The sequence below is a fragment of the Poecilia latipinna genome, unplaced genomic scaffold (assembly GCF_001443285.1).
Source record: "Poecilia latipinna isolate Pla-1442-1.1 unplaced genomic scaffold, P_latipinna-1.0 Scaffold575, whole genome shotgun sequence".
Classification (NCBI taxonomy): domain Eukaryota; kingdom Metazoa; phylum Chordata; class Actinopteri; order Cyprinodontiformes; family Poeciliidae; genus Poecilia; species Poecilia latipinna.
Window position 1 is genome coordinate 17,159 of NW_015113191.1, and position 16,851 is coordinate 34,009.

Genomic DNA, 16,851 nt, shown 5'->3' on the forward strand with positions numbered 1-16,851 from the left:
GGGATGGAGGATGGAGGGGTGGAGGATGGAGGGATGGATGGATGGATGGAGAGATGGATGGATGGAGGGGTGGAGGATGGAGAGGTGGAGGATGGAGAGATGGATGGAGAGGTGGAGGATGGAGGGATAGAGGATGGAGAGATGGAGGGAGGATGGAGGGATGGATGGATGGAGGAGGGATGGAGAGATGGATGGATGGAGGATGGAGGGAGAGATGGATGAATGGATGGAGAGATGGATGGATGGAGGGAGTGATGGATGAATGGATGGAGAGATGGATGGATGGAGGGATGGATGAATGGATGGAGAGATGGATGGATGGAGAGATGGATGAATGGATGGAGAGATGGATGGATGGAGGATGGAGGGGTTCTGTCTGCTTTGTTCTGGGCGCTGACAGGAGGTGATAAGAAACATTAATTTCTTCCTTTTATATAAACTTCATCACATCAAATCTGCTTATTTCTTCTCATTTTTGTCTCTTTTTTGGAGGAATTTCTCTTTACACCTTATGAATTATTCAAAAATGTTGGTTTAAGAAAACCTGCCTGACATCTTACTGTTCAGTTTTACACTCAACTCTATCTGAAACCTACGGAAGCCCATTTCTGGCATAAAAGAAAAAATAAAGCCCAACAGGAAGTCATAATTACAAGTGTTAATTACAAGAACAAAAGTCATAATTTTGACTTTTTATCTCAGCTCCAACATAAAGTCACGTTTCTCTAAGGAAGCTTGCCGCAGTTTCTCAAAATGATAAGTTTGAATCTCATTATTGTGACTTTTACAGCAGAAATGATGAATTCCTCCTCCTAATTATTTCTTCTATGACAGAATTGGACTTCCATAGTCCAATTGACCTCTAACCTTTTAAACAGTTTTGGGACCAAGAACAGTAACTTGTCTTTCTGTGGTCAAGTGGAGGAGATTCTGACCCAATAACCAACATATTTTAGCGACCCGGTCACTTGGTTCCTGTAAGGCGTGGGATCATGCAGTGACTCAGAAATATGATGCAGTTTTTCATCAGATGGCTGCAGTCAGAGATGCTTTAATAATCAGAGGGAGAAACGAAACATGGACAGAAAGATGTCTGAGTAGAGGAACCCCACAAGTTGCTCCCTAAAAGTTTCCTGTAAATTCCAGGAAAATTAAACTTGTATCATTTATCACCAGCAAAAAAAGAGAGAAAGGAAAAAATAATCCCATTTCTGCCCAACAGGAAGTCTAATTATGAGTTTTAAATTAATAACTGCGAGAATAATTGGCAAACTTCTGAGAATAAAAGTCATAATTACAACTTTCAAAGTCATTATGAGATTCAAAGTTATGAGATAATTTTTTTTAACTTTATACAAAAAGCACCAGTTTGTATAAACGCTTAGAAAAAAGGAGCTTGGTTATTTTTACGGAGGCCATCTTGCTTTATATTAGGACATTTAGTGAAAAATCGGTCGCCTTCCCCGGATTTATTGAGATGATGTCACAGGAAGTGAACCGCAGCGTTCAGGTTCAGAGTGTTTCTGTTATGTTCTGAGTTTTCTGTGCAGTTATGTTGAGGTTTTCTGTGTTTAGTCCTGTTCCTGTCCTGTCCTCCCTGTTGATTGCTTCCCAGGTGCGTCTAGTTACCTGATTACCCTCCCAGTGTATTTAGTCCCACCTGTTGTCTGTGTTCCTTGTCTAATGTCAGTTTTGTGCTGGCCAGTTGAACTGGATAGTCCTGGTATTCAGTGTCATCAGTTGCTACCGGTAATTAGCTGTATGCTAACCTCTCTGCCGTGCTGCCTGTCGTCCTGGACTGTTTTGAGCTTCTTTCATTAAATCACATCATTTTCACTACAACCTGGGTTCAGCCTGCGTCTCTCCTCACCACCTCAAACCCACTTCATGACAGTTTCTGCTTTGGTTTTACACCTGGAGGTCCTGAAATATGAAGATGAAAGGTCGGAGGTCGTGATTGGACGTGTCGTATCGTATCAGTCTCTAAGTGCTCTTTGGCTCAGGACTTCTGAGGCACACATGGTGTTGGAGGCGGTGGCAGCTGGCCTGTGGACCCCCTGGGGGCTCATTATTATGCAACCTGTGCCCAGCACACATCACTCTCTCTCCAACTCGCATCCATCTTCATGACGACTGTAATTTATGCCCAGTCATTAGAGGAGATGCTTCATATTTTCTGAAGGGGTTGCATTAGGAGGTGGTGGCAGCTGCTAACTGTGGAGAAACCCTGATGCTAGCTTAGAGCTGATGCTAGCTTAGAGCTAACTGGGCTAACTAAGCAGCAGATTACTGTGATGCTTAAACAGCTCCAGGTTTTACTCCATGGAGTGTTTCCAACCCGTTCCAGTGTATCAGAGGCTTTAGACGGCGGAGCAGATGGGTCCAATCAGCCGCTAGTCCCAGCGGAGGCTGGAGGAAGAGGGCAGGAAGGGAGGCGGCGGGGGCAATCTAATCAGGGACCAGGGGGCAGAACGGGGTGCAGGTGCAACCCAGCAAGAAATTAACTCACTGATAGATTCCCTTCTGCAGGAATAAAAATCGGTAAAGGTGGACGGAGAGACGAGGAGAAGGTGAGAAGGAAGAAAGATGAGGGTAATTATCAGACATACAAGATGAAAAATAAAGACGTAGCCCTGCCTTGCCCCGTTTGACTGTCCATGTGGTGTAAATTCAACTGATTTCATTATTCATGAGTCTCTCTCTCTCTCTCTCACACACACACACACACACACACACACACGTAAGTGGTTGGTTTTTTCCTGATGATGAGGAACCAAAACTGACTGAATGAGAAACGATTTGTAGCCAGAAGTTTTAATTTTGTTTAATCAATCAAGTTTATTTGTATTTCACATTTCAGCGACACGGCCGTTCAAAGTGCTTCACATCTTAAAAACAAAGATAAAAACATCATACCGTCACCAGTTTGAGATCAAACATTACAATTTACCGAGTGACATCATCAAAATCATCAATATGTTGATCGATGTTCATGCTGTTGACTTAAATTAACTCATGGTTTCGGCTGTTTTGCAGTTTTCTGGAAGTTTATTCCACTTTAACTTCATGAACCTGTCCTGGAGAAGCAGCATTCAGCTTCTATGCACCACAAATCTGGAATAAACAGCCGAATCACTGAGTTCCTTTAAATCTAGTCTAAAAACTCACCTGTTTAGAGCTGATTTTGATTATTAATAAATGAAACATTGACCAACATATTGGATGTCTATTGATTATTTTGCTGATGCCACTCATCAAAATGTAATATTATGTTTTTAAAGCACTTTAAACTGCCATGTTGCCGAAATGTGCTATAAATATAAACTTGATTAATTGACTGGTGAACAAACTGGATTTAAAGAATAAGCTGAGCTCTGAGTCTGTTATTAACTCGTTAAATCCTGAAAGATGAACCATTGTAACAGTTAAACTGAGGTTTCTTCCAGCCAGTGAAGTTAGCATTTCCTCGGGCAGAGGTCCAAACAAATCAAGTGATTTCCTGGCAGTGAAGGAGAGCTCTGATCAGAAAGAGGGGCGCTGCCGTTAACGGGCGTGGCACCCGGTTGCTTCTGGCTGGGCGCGTTGGCAGAGGAAGCAGAGAGCAGATAGAAACCTCTTCCTCACAAGGTGAAATCAGCAGGCAGATATTCTGGAGTCAGAACGGCAGCGAAACGTCACTTTGACCCCAATGTGTCCTTAGATTAGATCATTTATCTGTGGAACTAATGTTGGTAAGAGGGAGCCAGACTAAGATTTGTTGTTTTTTTATTATGAGAATAAAGTCTGAATATTAGCAGAATAGATTCATAATATTACCATAATTATGAGAAAAGAAGACGTTTGTCAGTGTGTGTGATTCTTTCTACACACCTGACTCATTTAATCAAAGTCCTGCTGCTGGTAATAATTTGATGCTGTCGTGTTAAAAATGACGCTCAACAAGCAGAGAAGCAGCATTCAGCTTCTATGCTCCATGAATCTGGAACAGACTGAGAAACAGCTGAAACACAGAGTTCCTCTAAATCATAGCTGTTTACAGTTTCTTTTGAACCAGAATAAATGCAACATTGATCAACATATTTGATGTGAATCCATGTTTTTGGTGATAACACCTGATAAAATATGTTTGTTCCCAAACTGGTGACTGATGATGTTTTTGTGACTTTTTGTTGTTTTTATGATGTAAAACACTTTGAACTGCCTTGCTGCTGAAATGAGATATACAAATAAACTTGATTAATTGAAACTTGATTGAACATTTCTCATTTTAGTTTTTTGTTGTTCTCCATGAAGGAGTTCTCCTAAAATTACTTCTTCTGACTATTTCACTCAGCTGGTCTCATTCCCTGTGAAAGTCTAAACCTTTAGTTTATCCTGAAATCTAAAAAATAAATACAATTTATTTTGGTTTTGCCATAAAAATATTTTACATAGTGTACATTTATAAAACAAGGGATAAGGAGGTTTTCTGGTTCTAGAAAATTTTTATTTTGTTGCAAAGGCTGAAAAGGTTTCTGACCTTTGACCCCAGACGTTCATCCAAAGAATGTACCATTATTGGGTTCTGTTGTTTTTTATAAATTTTTCTAACTCCATAAGCATCCATCAATTAATGTTGGTCTTGCTGTCAGTGGTGTGCAGCGTTGATGGGCTTATCTCCTGCACACAGTCACACCTGGGGCCATTTAGAGGCTTTCAGTAGGAAAACCTGAACCACGCATGCATGACGGGAACATGCAAACCCCCAGCATAAAACCCGACCGAGGAACTTCTTACTTGAGGAAACGCCACCCAACATGCAGCCGACTGTTTTTTCTGCTCATAATCTCTGTCACCACATTGGATTATTAATCCCAGCCTTCACCAGAGGCAGAAATGAGGTTTCCTTTCCACTACTTGGTGAAAAACAGAGACACGGGAAACGTTATGTGTGTCAAACAAACTAAAAAAGATTTAATTGGTGTTTGCCAGCAAAAAAAACTGAAGAAATCTTCTGGTTTCTCCACATTTTACACTCTTAAATGAGGAAAATCCTTCCAACAAATGAGCTTTTGATGCGTTCTGTTGGGACAACACCAAGAATCCTGGGTGGGCGTTTTAGATCTAACATGGCCGCCGCGAAGTGGCAGATAAACCATTTATTTGAACTGCAGACTGCCTGTATCTCTTTAAAACACATAGTTGGCTCACAGTTTTCTCTGATTAAGTATAGCTGAATTTCTGTGAAAATGTGAGAACATATTAACACGTTTAAATGTCTCCTGATAAATAAAACGGTGGGGTGTGTCAGTATGTGGGTGCTTTTGACGTTTTCTTGGCTGTGGATCAGGGGTGGAGGGGCTGAGTTTCAGCTAATTGATCTCCAACCTGCCAGACGTCAAAGTGTCCTTGGGTAAGACGAGGAACCCCCACACTGCCCTCGATATGCTAATTGCTGTGCAACGGGGTGTGCATTGTGTGAGTCTGTGTGCAAATGGGTTAATAATAGAGCGCCTGATAACAGCTCAATCTGTCTGCAAAAACAGGAAATAAAACGAGTTCATTTATCAACAAGAACAGCTCCAACAGATAAACTCTTTCCTGCCAGGAAACATGCAAACCTCTTCTGGTAAACAGTTTCACAATATGGTCCCATAAACAAAAAAAAGCTTTCAGAAATCACTATAGATGATCATAAATTTAATGTTTAAATCTCAAATAAAATGTCTTTAAGATGAGCTGAAGCGTGGCTCACTGTTTGCTTGGTGGGTTGACTTCAACCCCCTCCGACTCTTAGGGTGTTTATTTAAAGGGTCGATCTGACCTTGATGATATGTGCTCTGTTAGACCTGAATGTGTCTTTAAGAGAAAATGGTTTTAATGGAGGAATTATTTATTGGTGAAAGCCTCTACATTTCTAATTAAAGATGAAGAAGAACAGAATAACCAATAAACAATATAGAAAGGTAAAGGCAGAAGCCAAAAACAAAAAGTTAGTCAAAAAGTGAAAAATTACTAAATTGTGTATAACAATATTAACACTAACTTGAACAGGTTAGGTTAGTCCCATGGTAAATACCAAACATGTTTGTTATATTTTTTTTAGATAATGAGATTTCAGTTTGTTCAGTTCTGTCTATTCTGAGCTGTTTAGGGTCTCCTGTCACTTTAAATCCAATTAAGCCACTGCTGGCCACGCCCCCTAACTCAACGTTTACACTCGCAAGTGAAAATGGCTGCAAAAAGATGTGCAATTACACAACCATTCATATTTGAAAAGCGGAAGTGGAGCCTCCTGCACAACCAACAAAAATGCAGCAAGTGGTTTCTGGATGGCAAGTCAACAACAAAGCACTTGTTTTTTCCAGCAGCCACTGTAGAGCGCATACAGTGGTTAAACTAGCTGACCAAACGTGCTGGAGCTCAGCTTAGGGGTTACTAGGTAACAGCCAGAGTTCCGCTGGGGTTGCTAGGTAACAGGCAGAGTTTTGGTGGGGTCGCTAGGTAACAGGCAATGCCTGCAGATTTGTGACATTACATTTCGGAGGTTTTTGAAACTGCTCATCTTCAAGACACCAAAAAACATTCATTTATTGCCAAGAACCAGATGGGTAATTTGTTTAAGTGCTTGGCTGTTTTTAGAAGCCATAGAAACTCAAATGGAAGAACAAAAACATTCAAAATGTAGATTTTGCATATGTTCCCTTTCAAAACATTCTTCCTGTGTCTCTCTTATGTTGCGTTTTTGTGACATTTACAAACTGAAATCTAGAATAAACTCATTTCAGCGCCCAGAACGTTTCTTTTCTCATTCAAATTAGGCATTACACTGAAGCACTTCTGGGTTACCACCCCCCTTACATGACCGCCCACACACACACACACACACACACACACACACACACACACACGCACTTCTCGTAGACACAAAGCCACTTGCCCGTGTGTCTCTGTAATTTCCTGTCTCCAACACGACAAACAAAGCAATTGCAGAGGAATGCATAAATCTGTCATTAGTGAAGGCACGCTGTTGTCTGAACAGCGACCCACTCCAGCTGGGGTCCATTAGATTTAGCCGAGGGGCGAGAGGTTCCAGCTGAGAGCGGGGCGAACCCTCAGGGCGCAGAGACACGTCAAGCAAACATTTCACTCCCATCGGTATTCCGGATTAGTCAAAAATACAAAAGTTAATTTTTATTAGTTAAGAATTAAGGTAAAAGTATAATCTTCCTATGAACTACAACAATCTGCTTTCACCTGTTTCCACAACAACATATTTGGGCCACTGTAAGTAGAAAAAAAAGTAGTAAATTTCTGCCAAAAAACTCAGAGACTTAGAGACTAGTCTCGGAAATTGTCTGGAAAAAAAAACTCAGAAAATTTCCATGTTTTTTTCCAGAAAATTTCTGAGAATAATTTAAAATCAGTTTTTTTTGTGTGAATTTTCTCACCATGGCCTTAAGGCGCCTTCGTATGTCATGATTATAAGATGACCCTTTTAAAATCATACCTTGGGTTCATCAGTCCTCTGACTGACCCAGTGGCTGCGGGATTTCTCTGGACTCTGGTGCTTCTTGAGGTCTGAAGGACACAGACTAAAGAGGAAGTACGCTTCATCTGCCAGGCAGACTAAAACCCCAACACCTGAGGAGGAGCGCAACGCTATCTTTTCATATTTTCTCACAGCAGTGGAGCTTGAGAGCGGATGTGATCTTTGCAGGACTAGATACTGAATGCAGATATCATCTGGTTTTGGTACCACATAGTGCATCTTCCTGCTGAGAATTTTTAATTTGAAAGCAGGATTTCATCCCTCTGCTCTCAAAACTTCTGCTCTCTTTCCAATATTCTCCTCAGGTTTCTCCCAGCACAGATCAAATCGAACCGCTCACAAACCTCTCTGCTCACTTGCAAAAAGCCCTGATGGCAAAAGACGCCGCTGTTGCTCATTAATATTCATAAGCACGCTAGTTGCCCGGATGTTCGGACAAACAAAGCACAACAGAGAGAAATCTGAACAAAGATGAAGATGAAGACGTCTCGGGAGCTTTGTTTCAATATTCTTTGATACAGAAGCTGGAGAAACTTAAACGATGGTTGAAATGCAGAGGACTCAAAGTGAGCGGAAACAAGGCAGCAACGGTTGAAAGGTGGGTTTGTTTTCTGGCTACGGACAGCGTGGCAGCTACAGGGAGGCCGAGTACCCAAACGCTGGACTTCAACATATTTTTACTCAAGTAAAAGTAAAAAGTAGCATCCAAGAACTTACTAAAGAGTAAGGAGGTATTTGTTATAAAGTCTATTCAAGCACTGAATAATTGATCAAATTATCAATCTTTTAATATTTAACAATTAGTTCCTACCCAACTCTGCTTGTTAGTAGTAAAATGGCAGCATCGCCTAGCAACCATTCCAGCCAATAGAATGGCGGTGTTTCTCTGGGTGCGCTTGTTAATATCTCCTGGGTGTGCCTGTGTGGCTACCACAGATAGCTGTAGCTCCTCCTCTTTGGTTTTCTGCTTCTTCCTGCGTGTTACGGCTGTCAGGAAGTCATGACATGTTTACAAAAGAGAAATCGTTTGATTTCCAAATGAGCTTATTGACACTTAAAGAGGTTTTGGCCAAATCGCCTGCGATTGTTTGTCGTAAACACAAAACTGATAGCACATCTGTGTTCTCTGTAGTCAGTATCTGCTAAACCAACCTTAAATGCCTGCTCTTCGTTTTACTGAAACTGTTTTAGACCCATTTCAAGTCGATGATGTTGCCAATTGAAATAGATCTGATTTTTTTACTACTTTTAAATATTTTGGTTAAATAAAATAAGCAGGTTGCTTTCAAGCTGTAAGTTCTCGACTTTTGGCAGTAAAATTCCTCCATACATGTTTAGCGAATTAGCTTTGTTCAGGCTCCACTTTCTGTGTTACATTTTTCATTCCCCACAGTGTTGGTCTGCAGTTTTTTCCTGAATAATCCTTTATTTTACTCTTTTTTGCTTTGTCAGCACACACCAAAATAACCCAGAAAAAACTCTGCTTTCTGTCCACTGATCTTCCTGCAGAGAATTTCTGGTGGAACAAAGATAAAGTTATATAGATCACTTATGTTTGTAACTTATCGCACAAATATCTAATCTATTTGTAATGACAGGCAGAGTTAAGAAAGGTTTGATTGATCGATTAGAGCCGGTCTGGTTCTCCATCCAGGTTTTATATTTAAAGCCAAATCACTACAGAAATATTTGACATAAATTCACTGCTATTCCCTGATGGGAGGTCTTGTTTCTTCTTTTATTTAGAAAAGCTTTTCCTTCATTTCCTGTGAAGCTTTAGGGCTCGTCAATGAGTCAGAGGGGAAAGACATAAATTTGCTCAGTGAAATATGTGTTGATGTCCCTCCCATCACTTTCTGTCGCTCCCCATCGCCATGGTAACCTCCAGCGCCACACGGCCGGGTATCCGTCCCCATCCCCCGTCCCTCCCTCTGTCCTCCCTTCCCCCTCTCTGTCTCACCACACCTCATCTCCAGAGCCACTCCCAGCATCCACTTGACTCACCTCCAAACACACACACACACACACACACACGCACGCACACACACACACACACACACGCACACACACACACACACTCCTCCCGTCTTCATGTTCTCCTCTCTGCAGCACGTAGAGCCACAGACTTTTTAAATCCAGTCCAATCATAGAAAGGAAATCTACTCGCCTTCCGTCTGTAGCAAAAGCTACAAACCAAATGCATTAATTATGAGACGTCTGGAGAATTATTGTCTAAGTCTTTAGGGGTTTATTTTGTTTTAGGGTAAAACAGAGACAGCTGAAGTTTAGCGTCCAGTGCCAAACCTGAAAGTGAGTAGAAACAGGAACATGCAGAAAAATAACCACAATCACAAACATTTAAGGCAACAGGAAGACGTGAAATAATCTACTTCATGATTTTTATCGTCCATGAAAGCCTCATTTTTCTCTCTATAACCTACTCTAGCGATCTGAATAAGTTTAGACTGTCAGGGAAAATGCCAGGGATTTTTAAAGTGAAGATCTGTGAAGTTATTCAAGACGTTATGTTGTAAATCTGTCTTTGTGTCGTAGCTTAAAGAGGCAGTGTTGAGTTATCCAGGCACATAATGCCATTTTATAGCATAATCCAGTAACTATGTTTCCTTCACTTGTTATAAAAGAAACTTGACTTCATAATTCAACACCTGAAAAGTAACACTGTCTCTTAAGAAGCTCCTGCTCCATTAACCTTTTAACATGCTTTTAAATCATTTCTCAGCGTTTCACCGAGAAGTCGCTCCTATAATGAGCTCTGCAGATGTTCCACCAGCTGTTTGCTCCTTCAGACTAGCCAGCACCAATTAGCAGAGTGAGGACTCGTGGGGGATGAAGTTCTGAGGAGGAGCTGACGGCACATAAACGCTTCTCCTGAAACGGAGAGTTGCTTCTTCGCCATTAGCACATTTAGCAGAGAGTGCATGAGATTGACTGACAGCGATAAGCCCCGCCTCCTGGCTCTGATGGCTATTTGCCAACCTTACCTCTGTAATGATTCAGGTTTATTCCTCCCCTCGGAAGCAACTTGACATAATCTAAAGGTTTTGATGGCTGGAAGCGTCAGCCTTCAGTTTGTATCAGCAGCAGCTCTCCATAAAGTCACAGACGGGCAAACTGACAGACAGTCAGCTCCTGGTTTCTAGAGGAAATGTTGCAACATTGTCCAAAAAATGTATGCCTTTCAGGCCACAGTGTGCAGTTCTTTGTGACTCTGTGGAAAACATCACCAAGCTCATCGTTTTCCCAAAACCCAACGCCGCTCATTCCAACATGTTCGTGTAAAACACAGGAAATAATTGTGCAGTATTTGGCCGGCTGTCAGATGAGTGATGATGAAACAGTTAGCCGGAGCGCAGACCAACACAGCGGCCTCTGTTTTTATGGTCACATGACAATAATAAAAAATCAGAGGTCACATATTTGTTACTCGCAGGATGACTGTTTCTCTTTGTTCTGCTGCTTCTCTTCAGCAAATCTGTTTAAGTCACTAAAGTTAGATTAGCTGCTTCTGACCAGATTAAGGTCTCAAACTCAGATAAGCTGCTTAAAACAGTCTCTAATGTGAGCTAATGTTCAGTCCGACAAACCAACACACACACACACACACACACACACACACACACACACACACACACACACACACACACACACACACACACACACACACACACACACACTCCCAGAGGGAGTGGGTGACTGAAGGAAAAAAAATTAAGCAGGGCACGCCTTAATTTCATTAATACAACAACCTCGTCTTAATGGGCACAAGTGGAAAAAACAGAGCAAAGAAGAAAGCAGAACAACGGATGAGAGAAAGGGATGATGGATAAGCAATCCAGAGGATTAATTTAGCTAATCTCATTTAGTCAAGCAGACCTCCATCTAACCCTCATTTCTGATAAAAAAAACCTTTCAGTCTGGCTCTGAAACGCTAAAGACTCACTTTGTAAAAGGACAAGAGGCCATTCTTTCCTTTATGTAGAACAGAACCTGGAAGCAGAAACTGAAAAAATGACACCAGAAAGTCAGAGAGCTATCAGAAAATCTTTTTTGTGAGGTGAAGGTTAATGCTTCCAGTAAAGTTTTCCAATTATTCAAACACTTTAAATAAGTGGAACCGCCGTAGTTTCTGGGTTTAGCGACCAGAACCGGCAGGAATAGCATCTAAAAACATCATAACTTCATATTTTAACAGTTCAAGCACTAGATATGGAGAACCCCTGCAGTGATGGGCTGCTGCATCCTACATGCACAACGGAGCGTAAGCACAGATCCTTCCTGCCAGCAGCTGTTAGACTTTATGACCATCACTTCTCCCAACAGACTTAGGAACTCTTTACACTCCTGCTGGCATCTGCACAGCTTTTTACGCATTTTAAGCAACATTTCTGTTCATATCTGCACACCTCTTTTTATTGTCGGTTACTGTAAATATTTAGTTCTTTTTAAGGCACAAATACACAGGTACATTTCGGAAATCTTTTACAAATCTTTTCAGCTGCATAATCCTAATATAGTAATAAAGTTGCTGAGTTGGCAACAGTGGAATGATTATTATTAACTGTTAACATGCAGACATGACCTGCTGGGTGGATGTGGAGGCTGATTTTTAGACCTTTTCTTCACATGGACGTACCGGCCGAGCACCGGTCTCCCAAACGTAAGGCTGATTTATGAGCAAACTCTTAGTTTCAGCTTTCTTGTGTTGCGTCGCCAGCCTGTTTGTGCACGAGGTTGAAATTCCACATGCACAAACTTTGCCAGTCGCTTGGCTGGAGGAGGAAAATGATTTTTGCCGTAAGAATAGCTGGAAATGAACGAAGAGGGAGCGATTTCGAGCTGTTCACACCCGCTGTTGGCGATGCATCCTTGTTTCCAAAACCTGTGGAAACGAGTGTAGACTCTCAGCAAAACAGCAAAGTTTGAAGGCATCCGAACCGAATTAGTCCAAGAATAAAAGTTCAAACAGCAGGAGGTTCAATGAGGTTGAGTTTTTTAACTGCTAGTTTGGCTTTATGTTGATGTTATGTAGATGTAGAGGCTAGCTCTGTCAAAATGAACAATAAATCAATTAATGGCATAATAAAATAAAAGAATCTAATAATTTCCATTTGAATGATTTATCGTTTTTACTGGATGATAAAACTCTTCAGTCTGATGCTTTGGTCTCATCTGGCCTTTTCTGTGAAAGACAATTTTGTTTACACAGACTTTATAATTAATTTATTTACATTTCTGTTGTTTATTTGTTTTGGACATTTAAATGTCTTCCAGTTCCAGTGTTAAAGGTTCATTAGAAAATAAAGCTTACTGAGAATATGTGACCATTATATTACTTGAAAATGATCTCGAAACAACAATATTATTGTTTATTGCAATACTGTTGGGGACAATTTATCGCCCAGTAAAATGTGTAATTGTGGTAGGTCTAATTGCAGCTTTAGTTTATTTTCATGTAGCTTTGATGAAAACATATGAACCGATTTTTACATTTCAGATCCAGTTGAGAGTTTGAGTCGAGACAGAACCGATATTTCTCAGTTTGTGGTTATTGGTGGAAACAGAAGCGGAGCTCAGGAATCACCAGAACGTTTTTCTGGAACCTAAAGTTCATCTCATAAAGGAGAAATATACCGTATTTTCCGGACTATAGAGCGCACCCCACTATAAGCCGCACCTACAAAGCTTTTTCAAAAACTGGAAACGTCCATAAGCCGCTGGTATCTGGAGATCTGGCAGATCTGGCAGTACAGGCTACCGATCTGTACTGCCAGATCTGTAGCCTTCAACTTGAAAGCAGCATCATCTTCATGATGTTTCCATGATGAGGGGCTATGAGTTTGAAAACATTTCTCCATCATGCCTGCTGCTAGCATGTGCTTGTTCTAAATGAAAATTAGCACTTCTTTCATTTCCAATTTTTACTTCTAATGATTCACCTCCTGCTAAAGCGCCCCCTGGTGGTTGAAGAAAAATCCACAGAAAAAAACATGGGAAAAAAGTAGCGGCTTATAGTCCGAAAAATACGGTAATTAAAAATAAAAAATTTTCAACTAAATTCACAGCCACAAATTAACTATAACAACGATTTTCAATGAGAAACTGAATATGCATGATGGAACAGTTAGACATTTTGCAATTAAATCTTTACTTCAAACAAGTAAAAAACAAAACAAGAATGTAAATATATTTATATGTCATAAAGATATATATATGTATATGTAAAAACTTTAAAAACCAGATGAAAAGGATTAGGAAGAAGTCCAAGATTATTAAATCTGATTGTCTCATGCAAATATATCACACATTATTCATATTAAACATTAAGTTTTGCTTGTAATATTCATGTAATAATAAAATCTAGTCTGAGACTTCATTGAAAATTGCAAACATCATAAACAGATATGGGCGAAAATCCCAACATGTTATGAGTAAAAATAATTAGGGAATAAAAATCTCCTGAAACCAAGATGGCTGCTTTAAGCTCAGCGACGCAGAGTGTGTTTGGGATTACAAAGAAAAAACAGAAAAAACGTCTCCATGTTATCGAAGTTTGGTTCCTTATGAATAAGTTTTGCTCAGTAATTTAATTAGTCGCCTTGGCAGCAACGGTGAGGTCATTCAGCGCCGTTGGTTATGAAACAAACAGAAGATCTGTCAAACATCATCCAGTTAGTGTAAAGACTGGATCATTCAAATCAAACTGAAGCTTTAAAAGACGTCTCCATACTTTTACTGGCATCCAGCAGGAGATGTTCAGCTTTCTTCTTCATCTTGTTTTATTTTTTATCTTCCTAATTGAAACTCTGCCATATATCTGAGTGGTTATGCTTCTATTGTGAAAGACTTTAATAGCGCTCTAATGGATTATTGACTGGGGGGAAAAAGAAGCCACCTGGAAGACGATAAAGAATATTTTATTTTATTGTATGGCAAATTAAGACCGAAGTATTTAAACATATGGATTACTTTCATTTTGGCTTCCTCTAATGACAAGATTTAAATGGGAGATAAAATAAAATGAACTCAACGAGACGAGAGAGAGACTGAAAGTAAACCTTCAAACATAACAGAAACTCAGTGATGTCAACATTCAGTCATATTCAATAAATTAGAATACGCATTCTGATTAAAAGTTAAATAACCTAAAAGCAGGTATTAAAGAGTCTTCATTTCTCTATTAAAATGTTTTATCTGAAATAGGGATATCAGACGTTGGCTGCATTCCCACCAGGCCCATTTAGTCCGACTCCAGTCCATTTGTTTAGAAAGTCTGGTTCGGTTGGTGAGGTGTGAACGCTAAGCTAACTCTGGTTCTGTTTGAATGTGAACGCCAAGCGGACTGGAGACCGCTTCAAAAGCAGGAAGTGGACTACAGCGCAGGGCACTCTGGGTAAATACATCCAAACCAAATGTGCTAGCCTAGCGCTAGCAGCAGAAATGGCTCCTGGTCTTTAGCCTAAAGAGAAATCCTCCAACACTAAAATCCTCCATCTTGTTTCCATCTGGTGAAGAAGGAAGTTGCTCTCAGTGCCTTCAGAGGTTTTTGTGTCGTTTCCTTCAGTGGTTCTTGGTGCAGCGCCCCCACAGGCCAGGAGGGGAACAGGTCGCTCAAAGGGTTTGGCTGGTTTGACTCAGCGCATTGTGAAAGTTGATAGCATCTCAGCAGACCCCACACATGCTGGACATGAACTGTTTAGACCTCTACCTTCAGGTTGGCACTAGAGAAACAGGTTTTCCCCCCAGACTGTCTCTCTGATTGACACTAATCAGGAGATACTCGGAGCCCAGATCAATATAACGCATGTTAGCACTGATTCAACCTCGTCTTCTCTTTTTAAAAAAAAGAAAAAAAAAAAAGGAAAAACCTGTATAAACGTATGGCAACAAACCAACAACAGGTAGCTGGATGTGGAGTTTATCTGCATTCATTTTGCCTTCAGTTCATGTTAGAAAAACAAACCCAACAAATAACTGGAAGGTGCTGTGCTGAGCATTAATTATTCATCTGAACTCTTCTGGTTTCTGCAGTGATTGTACGCTATTTTTATTTTCTCTAATCTAATCCTAAATCCTTAGTTGCTGGTGTTGCGAGCAGTCTGATTGCCTCTGTGCCTGAAGGAGGCGTCGACCTTTTAACCTCTGGTTCATAATCCTGATTGACTGTAGCTGCTCGTTTCCGTTTCTGGATGATATCCAAAAACTTCTAAACAGAAATACTAAGTTTCTGGAACGGCATTCCTAAAGCTCTGACCTCAACTCTTTTAAAAAGTAATGGACTTAAAACCAGGGTCTGTTGAAGGAAACAATTTAATTTATGAACTCCAACAACTCTGCCAAAAAAAAAAAAAAAAAAGGTCAATAGTTTCTCAGAATTAAGGCAGACGTGGTGCAACTCAGTGATTTAAGTAATGCCGCAGCTGACTGTGGAGAAAAAGAGGGACTAAAATAAATCATTTTAATTTATAAATAAACTTCTGACAGCAGAATGTCTAATGTCTTGATTTGAAAAGTCTAACCAGATCAGAAACAGATTATTCTTCATAGAAGGTAATCTGGAATAGTTAGGAAGCTACACACGTGTAAATAATTTATCACAAATTCTGCTATAGTGCATTATTTCATTCAATATTAATAAAAACAAGCGCCTGCAGATGATGGCCGATGTCAGAGTGGGGAAGGAGGAACTCCTCCCTGAAGGCTGGTCCAGTCCAGTTTCTGAGCCACCTCCTGACCACAGGTGACAGCAAAGCAGAAACGTGAATGAACCAGAGAAAAACCAAACGCCTCCCCGACTGGTTTCATTTTTCTTGGCCAGACTGCCACTCCTACCTCGATCCACATGGGGATTTCATAAAGCAGACACACACACTTTGGGTCAAATTTAAATCAATGTACCTCCTAGGTTCTGCAGTCCAGATTAAGGCGTCCAGGACTCGTTTCAGTGTTTCACAGACCAACTCAGAGACATTTCAGCTTTCCGTACCTGCGGCTGTGTTACGTAAGAGACGGTTGAGCCTCCAGCTGACACACAAACACACTGACACCAGACACACACAGCGGCCTGCGAAGCCTTTGTTTTACCTCTGCAGGTGTTTCCCCGTCTTCCCGTCTTTTATCCCTCTGTTTTATCTCTCCGTTTTCTCCTCCTCACATTCCTGTCTCCATCTCCGCTTCTCCTTTATCTCAGCATCTTTTCACTTCTGTCTCCTGGCTGGTTCCCTTTCTCCACTCTTTTCTTGCTTTGAATCTGCAGTGGATCATAAAACACACCCTTCAGAGCTCCGTCTCCAAACCCCCCC

The 16,851-nt window shown here is 40.7% G+C and overlaps 1 protein-coding gene across 3 annotated transcripts in view; it reads right to left on the reverse strand.

The window, feature by feature from the left end:
* Window positions 1–16,851, reverse strand: part of LOC106953330 (neural cell adhesion molecule L1-like) — a 40,827-nt gene that overhangs the window by 16,871 nt on the left and 7,105 nt on the right. For 2 of the 3 annotated variants that reach the window (XM_015042016.1, XM_015042014.1), the window contains exon 1: window positions 16,634–16,845. The gene's annotated coding sequence lies outside the window, so the exon portion shown is untranslated. Of the gene's footprint in view, window positions 1–16,633; window positions 16,846–16,851 lie in introns of those variants that run through there. The other variant, XM_015042015.1, reaches the window with a different exon arrangement.